This window comes from Carassius carassius, chromosome 38 (assembly GCF_963082965.1).
Source record: "Carassius carassius chromosome 38, fCarCar2.1, whole genome shotgun sequence".
Lineage (NCBI taxonomy): Eukaryota > Metazoa > Chordata > Actinopteri > Cypriniformes > Cyprinidae > Carassius > Carassius carassius.
The window spans coordinates 21,989,036-22,002,149 of record NC_081792.1 but is presented as its reverse complement, the minus strand read 5'-3'; the positions used below and the strand labels follow the sequence as shown (position 1 = coordinate 22,002,149).

Genomic DNA, 13,114 nt, shown 5'->3' with positions numbered 1-13,114 from the left:
TTAGAAATATGCTTCACCTTTACATACAGACCCAATTAGGGTGGATAAAGTTTGCTTGTACATTGTCCGTGACAGAACTTCTGAAAATCTTTGCTTCTGTTTTGCATGCCCATTATGCATATGTGGGCTTAATAAGCTTGATTCCTCACGTGCATGCTTATATTCATAAGATATTTGAATGAGAATTGCCCTCTTTCAATCGAAAGAAAACACTTGTCCATTCCTTGCACGCTTTTTCTCTTCTCCTCATTAAACGTATGCATCTCAGGCTTAATTTCTCTTCACATTCCCCTCTTGAGGCCCAGGAGAGCAGCTGCACGTAGGGCTCTGTGAAAGCTCCCAGATGTACTTAGTAAAGGCGACTTCTGCCGTCAGCCACCCTGTAATATGAGAAGTTTATCTGATCTTAGATATAGTCAATACAGAGGCAATAATAAGATTTAAAATAATTTTTTGCAATTGAAGAAGGCGTGTGTGTTGGAGAGTTTACTTCAGTGTTGTTTGAAATGCAAAAAGCATTGATTTGTGCTATTTTACACTTTCATTTGTTGATGCTGAACTGCTGATATTTGATATTATGAGTTTTCAAGGAGAGGAAAAGGCAAAGGTTTAGCGAAATTAAGATTATTTGGTTTGCAAGACAGGGTGTGCACATTAGAGATACATTTTTCATTAGCAAACTCACATAGATGCATTTGATGGATTTACGATAAACTTATAAATCAAAGCACTTTCTATTGTTTCTTTTCTTTGCTTTTTTTTTGCAGAGCTTTTTCTTGTACATATGCTTGGCAAATCAAATTTAAGAAAAAAATTTTTCCCACTATATTATTTTGTCATTATTCAGTATATTACACTTCTTTTAACATTCATGCATTACCCAGAAAATGCTTTTAAAGAAAATATGTTCTTTAATGATGTAGGGTGCTTCAAAATATAACCATACGGTGCTGTTTAAAAATGAGGCTGTGAAGTAGGCACTGCATTTTGAACCAGCAATAAAATGAATAATACATTAACTTGCCTGCTCAGTAATATTTATAGAAAATTGTATGTTTCTCTCTGCATGATAAAACTGATTTAGAAATAAACTGTGGAGATGCAGTTCTAGCTGTGAATTCCTTTCATAGCACTTACATACCTGTAAAATCTCGTCCCGCAGCTTGATAGCACACTCTTCTAGGTGGAGAAGGGGGTTAGTCTTTCTTCCTAATGAGGATTACCTGTTGGCCTCAGAAAAGAGGCCTTTGACCAGAGAGCCGTTGGGGGAAGGCCTGCAAAACAAAAGGGTGCTGAAAAGCACATGTCTCCTGAGGGGCACAATGGCCAGCTGAAACTCTGTCTTGAAGAGGATCCCCAGACAACTCTGTTTTTGCTCTGCTCGTTTCTAAACTGCCGCTTTCAGGGCTGTAATGTGACACTTCTAATATGCAAAATCTAAAATGGCCTCTGAGGAAGAGAATTCAGCAGTATGATGAACCTTTAAGTGGTCAAATTCAAAGGGAAAGGATCAAAGTTTGTAACTCGACTTTGTTTGACCATTCAATCCAGTGTGCATGAGAATTAATTTGACTTTGTTGTTTTGAATTTTTTTACATATATTTTTTATGCAAGTTACATGTTTTTCCATTTTTCTTTTTTTCCCAAATGTTTATTTTTTATATTTTTATTGTTATTATTATTGTATTTTTAGAAATATTAATGCCTTCTTGCTGTCCTATAGTGTGATAGCCAATGAGACTCAGATGGGTGAACTTATTGCAGTAAGATTTAATCATTTCATGTTGAATGTCAGCATAAATTATTTTATTTAACTTGCAGATATTGCACATATGGCAGTAGGGCTCAATAAAACAATGTTAAATAATCATCTTGTAGGTTCTAATACAATGTAGTTACAAGTTGAATGTTACTAATGAATAACCGGTTGATTTAATAGTACAAAACCAGACCCGTGATCAAAATCCTTTCTCTTACAAAAAAAGAATTGTGGGCCTATGGTACAGTGATGGTATCTTATATATATATATATTTATCATGGTACATTATGATTAGGATAATCATATACCATGATATTTACATTATACTCAAAAGCACTTTCATGGAACTACCATAATAACACACGTCTAAAGAAATGCAGCAATACCATTGAAGTTTTGTTTATCATCATGTTAACAGAGTTATATAAACACTTTCTTACAGTTGAATTAGCATAACATATTTTAATTAGCTTAGTATTATTTGGTTTTTATGGTTTTGTAATCATATAATATTATGATGGTTAAACTAACCCTTTTCATTTTTTTTTCCTCCCCCAACTTCATTCACTTTCCCAAAGACTGTTATTCCGGCACTGGGCCAGTCCAGTCAGTTTTGGTGCTCCATGCAGTCCCCGTATCGCCTGCCGCACCCCCTGCCCCCTCTGCCAGTGCGCAAGGGGGTACGAGGGAGGAGACCCAAGAGCCAGACCATTGCCATGTTAAAAGCAGCAGCCGAGGCAGCCGCAGCCGAGGCAGCCGCAGCCGGCACGTCACCGAATGGCCAAACGCAGTCCAATGCTGCCAAGAGTCCCTTGAGTTCACCACTCACTCCCAAACCATATAAAAAAAGAGGACCCAAACCCGGCAGCAAGGTAGAACTGTTTTTTTGTGGTTTAAAGGGTCAGTAAATAGGTTTAATTGGTTCACTCATGTTGTTCTAAAGCTGTATGATTTTCTGTTTTCTGAAGATAAGATATTTTGATGTTTATTTTTTACTTTTTCGATTGAATCTGATGTCACTGGTAGCCAAGATAATGGGATTTTAATGGTCATAATGCAGCTTTTGTTTGATATAGGGTGGGTCGTATGTCATGAGCAATTATCCATATTAAACATTAACACTTCTACTATAATTCTTTCCCATGAAAGGTACATTAAACATGCTGGAAGGTTCTGTCGTAATGCAGATAAGGCATTTGTAGTCTTTTTCCATTGTTTCGAGAGTGGGCAAACAAAAGTGGGGTTGTTTTGTGAGAGTGAAAATTGTTGTTTTATCTCTCACTCTGTCTACTGCTTTTACAGAGGAAACTAAAGGTTCCTCATTCACTTTCAAGCCCCACGTTGTCATCTTCAGTGTCAGACGGGAGACTGTCTAGTCTGCAGACAACAAGAGACTCAGGAGTTGTGTCTACAGGTAGGCTTTTATCTTCTTGCCTTTATTTTCTACTCGTGTACTCCTCAGTATGCTGATGGTTTTGCACTGTTGTACGCTTCACCTGACCATCCACTCTCTCGTCTTCTAGTTTGTGTGTATGTGAACAAACATGGAGACCCAGGGCCGCACCTGGACCGTAAACTGTTGTTGCAGCTGCCTGATCATTTCGGGCCGGGTCCCGTGAACACGGTTCTCCAGCATGCGGTACAAGCCTGCGTGGACTGTGCATTTCAGCCCAAAGCTCTGTTCAGCTTCCTGCAGTCTCAGTCTGATGGAGGGGAAATCATCAGAAGTCAGTTTGGATCTGCTTTAAGATTGTGATCTGGGTTTCAATTAAGAGTGATTCTTTGATTAGGAGAACATTTCTGCCAGGAAGGAAGAATGCTTTTTAATGACAAATGCGTATCATATCATATATCATATCATATATTATATTTAGTGCTGTCAAAATTAATGTGCTAATGCATGCATTTTTTTTTCTCGGTTAAACACGTTAAAAAGATTCAAACGCAAATAACGCAGAATCAGAGCTAGGGTTAGCCACCCAAATCACAACTGCTGCTTCTGTCTCTTTTTTTTTCTGGACAAGAATTGCATTAATATAGAATCAAAATGTCTTTACGACCACATCAGGGAGGCTTTTCAGACACAAACTCCAGCTTTACCTCGGCGCCAGGCGCTAGTCAAGTGACCACGGAAAAGGTACAGGTGACGAGGGAACTTCAGTAGAACAACAGTGAACTGCAGTCAGATGAGATATTACCAGGCTATACATTAGTAAAAAATAATTTTTTCCTGTCCTGTCAGCCATTATACTGTGCTCGCAGTGTGTGGTCTTCAGTTGCACACACAACTGTGTGGGCTGTGTATCATTTCATATTAAAGGACAAAAGAAACTATGAGCATGTTATGTGATCAGTTAAGTCATAAAGTTAGCCAAAAGGCAATTAAAAGGATACTCCACCTCAAAATAAAAAACCTTGTCATTATTCACTTACCCCCATGTCGTTTCTAACCCATAAAAGCTTTGTTCATCTTCAGAACACAATTGAATATATTTTTATTTCTGAAGATGAACAAAGCTTTTACGGGTTTGGAATGACATGGGGGTAAGAGATTAATGACAAGTTTTTCATTTTGGGGTGGAGTATCCCTTTAAAGCTGCCTTAAATCTGAGCGTGCATGCAAGAATTTGTAATATATGAGTCACATTTAAGAACATGTCTCTGAAATTCAGTGGTTATCAAAAATACCCTGGAGTAGCCCAGCATTGTCTTCTTCATCTAAAACATCCGATTCAACTCATCAGCTCACTAGTAGAGACTTTAAGACCTGAAGTGGGTTAGAAAAGATTTGTGAGAAAATATGATGCATGTCAGATCTGCGTCATGTTCATATGCCATTTATTATAATGGGATATATATGACATTTTATAAAAAAATAATTTTGATAAAGGCATCAGTAGTATTGGTATCAGTGATACTCGCCTTCAATCATAAAGATGCCGTTAAACAAACATTAAAAATATATTGTTGACAAAATACCTTGATGTTGTTTCAGGGCTGTTTAGAAATAAAATAAAAGTTAATTTATTGCTAGTTAACTTGTTAGTTATTTTTGGATTCTCCTAAAAACTGAAAAACATTTAATTACTATCACTCACAATATCAAAAAAAACCCATCACACATTATATAACCGAAATCTACTCAAAGGTTGATTGAGGCCATGACATGTGATGTATGTTTTAACAAATATGAAACATAGTTCATTTTACAAAATGTCAGGGAGTTAAAAGGAAGAATGATCCATAATCTCAAGAATTTTGAGAGCTGAATGGCACATTGCTGTAAGACATGAGCTCCATTTGAATTAGTGTAGGTGTATGTTATTTTAAGGCTGTCAACATGTGTGTGCTTAACAATGAAGGGAGAAGCGAGAGCATGGGTTAGTGATTGACCTGAAAAGAGAAAGGGTGTGTGTGTGCACAGCTGATGTCATCAGACTGCGAGTAATAAGGGATGACATCTGTGTGTAACCTGGTTCTGAGCATTTAATAGGGGTGTCCCTATGGGAAGTGTGTGTATGTGCATGCCTGTCTATATTTGTGTGTGTAGGAGGGGGTGGGGCCCACGCTAGGACTGTGGGGGCCATCTGCTGTGACGCCATGGCCCCTTAATCGGCACCCATTTAGCCAGATCAAACGCCCCCCCCTCCGCCTTTTTTTTGGGAGGGGGGGGACTAGTTGTTTTTTTACGGAGTCATATATTAATGAAAAGCATAGTAGATTATAAATGCATTCCCTGTTGGATGTTTTTAATTTTGCACAAATTCTACTTTCATGCAGTTCGCTCTGAAGGAGGAATCCACTATGTCAAGCTCCCCACTGCCTCCAGTGCATCGTTCGTTCTGCGCTTTCTAGAAACTCTGTGTCACCACCTGCATTGTGAGAACCTGTTCAGCAGCCAGCCATTCAGTCCAATAACTACTAACACACACACGCCATATGAAAGGAGCAAATCAGGTGTGCATCTTCAAGTCCCCATACTATGAATTCAACCTTGTTCTGTGGGCCTTGATGTATGACCAGCAGTTTAAGATGAATATGTTTGTTTTGTTGTTGTTTGAATTGAAATTTTGTCACAATAATTGCAGTATGATACATTTATATATATTTCCTTACACAATCACACAGCCCAAACTTGTGTGATTTCAGAAGTAAATCCTGCTCTTTCCTTCTGTTGCAGTGAAAGAGGAGATGTCAGAGGCTTTGTCTGTAGCACGAGGTACGAGGCGTTTCAACAGAGATTCCACTACATACACCGCTGCCCTGTCACCAAAACTACAGAGAACAGAAGCTTTGCCCTCGGACGGTACGACCTGTTCAGCTGTTCTGAGTGTTTTTGCTCATAAGTGTCTGAGAGTGAATGATATCGATAGAGTGTATATGCCACAATAAATGCAGCATATCCAAGCCAGTTCTGATGGGTTGACCTGAAAGTGAATGGAGGATAGGGTTTTCTTTAAGCTGAGTTGGACGCCTCTCTTCATTCTCTCATTAAGTGCACATAATAAAACCCGACAGCCTCCTAATTAAGTCATCTACATTGTTACTAATTAAGTGTCTGATTTTTATTAGAGTGTGAATGACCGGCCAGTTTGGGTTATTTTTTAACTGCTGTTATAATTTAACAGACATAAGTGTTGCCTGTTCTCAGCTCTCATTGAATGTTTTGTAGACCAAGCTCATAAAAAAAGAAAAAGAAAAAAAGTTGTCTTAGCAGCATTATAAAACTGATTTGTAGTGTTTGCAAATGGTGTATTGGAAGACAGATATAAACATGTTACTACTTGTTCTATCAGATTTATATTCATTCAGTACACAGGAATCCTCTCCTGCATTTATTTTTGTGGAGATTTATGTTAGTTTAACACTGTAGCTGTGTATACTTGTAGTCTCCAGCGTGTAACTAAAACCTTCCAAAAAACTTTGTTTATACACAACTAGCCATTCTTTATTATTGCTATTTTATACAATTTAAAGTCAGTAGAACTATGAAATGGCACAGATGGGAGTATAGGATTTATGTAAAGATCAAAAATGTTCAAATATCTTATATTTTAGCTTTTTGAAAGCAGTGACAAGTAGCCACAGCTTCATTAGATGCATCCTGGGATTCTGTTTAAACAGTATATTCATCCATTCAACGATGCAAAGAAAATAGTTTAGGTGCAATTTATATTTGTCAAAACTATGTATTAAATTGATCAAAACATTTGTATTTCTAATAAAAGCGTTTATTATTTTTTTTCTATTCATCAAGAAATCCTGAAAAACGTATCATGGTTTAATTCCACATAAATACTGTTTTCAACATTGATAATAATAAGAAATATTACTTAAACATCAAAACAGCACATTAGTATGATTTCTGAAGGATCTCGTCTTATCTAATTTTGATCAAATAAATAGTCCTGGTGAGCATAAGGAACATATATTTATATGTATAATATTATTTCAAACCATATATTGACAAATACCATTTTCATGACCTTAAGTATGAACTAACAATTCCTGCCAGCCCGGGACTCGAACTCACAACCTCCCAATCGAAAGGTTGTGAGTTCGAGTCCCGGGCTGGCAGGAATTGTGGGTGGGGGGAGTGCATGTACAGTTCTCTCTCCACCTTCAATACCACGACTTAGGTGCCCTTGAGCAAGGCATCGAACCCCCAACTGCTCCCTGGGCGCCGCAGCATAAATGGCTGCCCACTGCTCCGGGTGTGTGTTCACTGCTCTGTGTGTGTGCATTTCGGATGGGTTAAATGCAGAGCACAAATTCTGAGTATGGGTCACCATACTTGGCTGAATGTCACTTCACTTTAAAACCTTTCACGTCATACTATCTCTGTGCCAGAATCCATCGTCCATGCTGAAAATGGTGGCACCACAGACCAGCAGTTCTCAGTAGAGTCAATAGACTCAGCCACCAATTCCGTTGCCCCCCGACCCCCCCCACTACGGACCACGTCTGAGTATCACACCCCGACTGGAAGCAGCCCGCACTACCCCTCTCACCCCCCACCCCTCCGCAGACTCTCCTCCAACCCCTCTGAGCTGGGTCCTCCACGCACACACAGACGAGTGGAAGGTAGGCTATGTAAGAACGCTTTGTTTAGACACCTTTAAACACACTATTAATAACACACCAGACTTAAATCAGCACTCTTCATTTATAATATAAAAAAAATCAGATCAAAAACTGCTTAACGGATCATTTACATGCAGTTATAAATGTCAATAACACATTACGATCGGGTTTTATTTGTTACTATTAGTTACTACATTAGTATAAACTGACTATGAGCATTAAACATTCTTATAGCATCAATCTTTGCTACTGTGAATTACAAATATGATTTTTCATAGTTTGTACTTCAGCATTAATAGATAGATCTTTTGATTTTAAAAAATGTATTAGTAAATATAGAAATGACCATTTAAAGGGTTAGTTCAGACAAAAATGAAAATGAAGCCATAAATGACTCACCCTGAAGTCTTTCTAGGTGTACATGACTCTTCTTTCAGATGAATTCAGTTGGAGTTATTTAAAAAATTGTCTTTGATCTTTCAAGCTGTTTGATGCCACTCAGCGGGTGTTGCACTCCATCGGTCCATGAGAAGTTTAATAAAAAGCTCATACATTAAAAAAAGTGTCTCACACTGCTCCGGGGGATGAACAAAGGCCCCCTGTTGCGAATCGATGCATTTTTGTAAGAAAAATATCCATATTCAAAATGTAATAATCGCTTTAATCTAGCTTTTGTAAAATGGAAGCAGTTCCAGGGGAATGATATATGAGGTCAGCATTGCGCATGCGCTGGTGAGTCTCCTGAAAACCAGCATTTGTTAACAGGAGCAAAGGAAGCAAAGTTTCTTTACTTTAGCAAAGGAAAACCAGTCTCCTCTTGGCCTATATCAAAATCCTCCAATATTCTTATTTACTTCTTATTTAAATTCTTATTTATTTACTTCTAATTAGTGACCTTTGTTTTGATCTCTCCGTTGTGTTTCCACGTGCGTCACTTCTGAGCGGTGCATGCGCAAAGCTGACCTCATACGTCATTCCCCAGGAACTGGTTTGTTTACAACTGTGAGTGCAAGCTAGAATAAAGTGATTATTATGTTTTGAATATGGATATTTTTCTTACAAAAATGCATACAGAAGGCCTTTTTTCACTCCCCGGAGCCGTGTGAGACACTTTATTTTTATTGATGAGCTTTTTATTAAACTTCTCATGGACTGATGGAGTGCAACACCTGCTAAGTTGCATCAAACGGCTTGAAAGATCAAAGACAATTTTTAAACTGAACTTCGTCTGAGAGTCATATACACCCAGAAAGACTTCAGGGTGATTAATTTATGGCTTAATTTTCAATTTTGGCTGAACTAACCCTTTAAGATTATAAATGCTGTAAGAAATATTGTTAGTTCATGTTAACTAATTAAGTTAACTAAAGCGAAGAAATGAAACCTTATTGTAAAGTGTTACTGAAATGTAATGAAGCTTTGAATTACTGTTGTAATTGCATTGTTGCATCCGACTAGACTTTATTTTATTTTTAATGGACCTAGTGCAGATTTATAAGTAACACTTTGTAATAAGTAATTTATTGAATCATTTAATAAAGTCAGTGAGCTTTTAGTGTCTGTGCTTGTTGGCATTCCGCTTGTGTTTGAGCCCTGAAGGCAAAACAGTTTTATTGTTCAACTTCCTTCAACTCGGAATGCTTTCAGTCTAGTAGCTTGGCTTACGTGCTCAGTGCTGCTCTTCAGAGACCTAGATCTATTTCTATCGTGGGATAAACACCCGTATCAGTTTTGCACAGAGTGCCTGTGTGAAGACCAGATGTATTTTCTCTAATCAAATGTCAAGTGGCACAATAGGCTTTGATATGGATTAAAGCCTGCTGGCGGCTCAGGGGGCCATATTTATTGAAATAGCATCTCGGAGTGGGAGTGATGTTTGGGGTTCGGTTTGATTTTGCATTGTAAAGAGACTGAGACCGGGACTGTCAAAAGAGGGACTGATCCTAGACCTGCACTCCTATTCTGGGAAGCTCATTTTCAGTTTTCCAAAAATATATATACATGTCAGTTGAGGCTATATACATGTCAGTTGAGGCAGGCAGAAAAAGGGATGATCATAGATTGAATTACTTTGTGATTATAAAACACCTAATGCTTCATTGCTGTGTGATGTTGACAGAATCTACAACATTTTGTGTTTTTTTTTTTAAAAATTTTATCTAGCATGTACTACATTCAGTTGTGGGATATATTTGATTCTATTATACTATTCTTATTGTTTCTGCAATATGTAGTACGTATATTGTACACACAATAAAAATGTTCGGAATACCGGGATGATTTAGGCTACTACATGTATGGAATGAATACTTGCATGCACATATCTTAATTAGTACTGTACAAGCTCAGATTTTATTTACACATTATAAATGTCCCTTTACAGTTAATGCTATCATAAAAAAATGTCGATGCTTTTAAATCGATGCATCTGTAACTTTTATGCAGATGCATCGGTGCGAATATATATTTATACGTATATAAAGCGTTTTTTTATATGAATTGTCTGAAGAAGTCCTACATTTTACATTACATTAGGAAGAATAAATACTGCCCACCACAGTATATCTTAATTTTGTTTCAATATTTTTAATATTATAAGTATATTAAACTATATTAAATCTTATTTAAAAAAGGTTTTTTCCCCCCTTGTTTTGTCTGGAAAGAAATCCTAACTTTTATGCAGTTCAATCAAATTATTAATGAAAAAAGTGACCTGGTCATTCTGTTATTCTTTGCATAAAGAAAATGTACATGCTGTGCACAGTACACATACTAGATACTCCAGAGTGCTGCTTTGAACAGAGCCATGCATTTTGTCATGATTATGTATTGCTGTGCCCCCTAGTGGCAAATATATATATATATATATATATATATATATATATATATATATATATATATATATATATATATATGTATGTGTGTGTGTGTGTGTATATATATATATATATATATATATATATATATATATATATATGTATGTGTGTGTGTGTGTGTATATATATATATATATATATATATATATATATCTTAATTTGTGTTGTTTTCTAGCTGCTAGCTCAACCACTGGGCCTGATCATCAAGCAGCAGAGAAGGATCTGACCAAAATGTCTAGTAAGAGTCCGTCATCCTGGAGTATAGAGGAAGTGATGCAATTTGTTCACAATGCTGATCCACAAGCACTGGGCCCACACGCAGAGCTCTTCAGAAAACACGTGAGATACGATTCTCTGGATTTCTCATGTTTTGCAATAGTAGTTTTTTTTTTGTAGGTTTTCAGATCAAGATTTCCAAGTAGATTTTTATAATGGATTGATTGCTTTTCTTTCTTCCACAGGAGATTGATGGCAAGGCCTTGATGCTTTTACGGAGTGACATGATCATGAAGTACATGGGGCTGAAGCTGGGTCCTGCTCTTAAACTTTGCCATCACATTGAGAGACTCAAACAGACAAAATAGTAGCTGGAATCTTCTGAGGAAAAACGGAGGATCCACCAGAGGGCAACAGAGGAAAAATCAGGTTCACTGGATTTCACAATCTTTTTTTCACAAACTTTACTCAAGTTAAACGGATATTTATTACACGTGACATTGATGGTTAAAGGTCCAACATGTTTACCTGCTTCACCTGAACTCATTCCCGCTTATTTAAACGGTTGGGAAAAACTGATCAGCCAAATATTTTTGTTTTTGTGGCAAAAACAAATGCAAAAATTTACATCAGCAGATTGACTTTTCAAAACTACCTTTGCATGGACATCGTGTACAACTACTGTGTACAAGAATGTTCACCAGCTCTCATCTAGAAACCAATTCAGTGTAAAACTGCAGCTACAGACCTCAGTACCTCAGTAAAACAATGCTCTGCATTTACAGACAATGGTAGAGAAAGCTGAATCCCAAAAGATTTCATTGTGTTATTTATCGTTTCTGTTACCGTCTACATGCACAGGCAGCTTGACAAACATTCACTTCCACTTTATTTTAGGTTAAGTCTGATGAAGATTCATTTGAAATACACTTTGGACATTGACTATGAAGGGTTTTGGTGCCGGTTAATCATATTTCACCATTTTGCATAGTTTAATTAATTAGTTCTTTTCGTTTATTAGTTATTTTTTCCTCTAAAATTGGAATGGAAATACACAACCGTATTTCAAAATGTCCTGCTGTTTCATAAAGTAACTGAGAAAAAATTTAAATGTTTTTTAAGTGATGTAAATCAAAAAATGGTTTTGTTATGGTCTACAAAAGGCACCAATTTTAAAAGCACAAAATTTGAGTCCAACTATTGCTGTTTAACTCAAGATAATTTCTCAGGACACTTGTACTATGTTTTCATTTGTACATATTTTGTAAAAACAGTCATAATGTCTTTTCCCTCTAAAAAAATACCACACCAGCACTTCAGGTGACGCCCATAAAGTGGACATAATGTCACATAGTCCTAAAATTCAGAAGTTTATCTGCATGTTGAATGATAATGATGTATGGAGCAATCCCAGATGTGTGTTTTTTTTCTATCGTATTAATGTGTATTAGTTCAGTATTCTATCATTCAGTGCATTCTTTTCTTATTATTTAATAAGTAGAAACTGTTGCTTTTTTTGAGCACATTGTATCTGTTTATATCATTGATAATGGATTTTGTGTCTTGGGGGATGGAGCATTTTTGTTGTGATACACATTTATATACATACATTTTTAGTTCATTTTAGTTACACCGTATATACCTTGCTCTTAGACTCAGGTTGGATTATTTTGTATTTACTTATTTGAATGCTTTTCTACCATTTTGAATAAATCATTGCATTTATAAAGTTGTCATTTTCACCATATTTTCAGTGGAAAGGTATTGCCTAATTGAATATGCTTTGCTTAAAAGAACTTGAGCATTTCATTTGGGTTTAGATTTGACATTTTTATACTATATATTTTACTAATATATATCAAGTAATTGTATTAATGTGATTTTTCTCTTAATTTTATTTATTTCATTTATTATTAATGAATGATATCATTGCTATTGCATATTATTTCTTTGTACTGGATAAAAGTTTAATATGCCTTGGTTGCCTTGACAGGAAAAAAACTAATCAGTATCTGCAATCACAAAAACGAATTCATTATAGATACATTTCAACTTTCAGGGCAGAAAATAAGCCAGATGCTGTTTCTTATAAGGATGAGTGTCTCCATACGTGTTTTACCCATCCCTTGAAATGTTCAGTTCTGTTGTTTAAGATCTGTCTCTATGGTGCACTTCAAA

General features: G+C 36.5%; 1 pseudogene; it reads left to right on the top strand.

Annotated features, from left to right (window-relative positions):
• The window catches only part of LOC132119200 (sex comb on midleg-like protein 2), a 25,605-nt pseudogene extending 12,940 nt beyond the window's left edge, over positions 1 to 12,665 (top strand).
• The last annotated feature ends 449 nt before the right edge of the window (positions 12,666 to 13,114 follow it).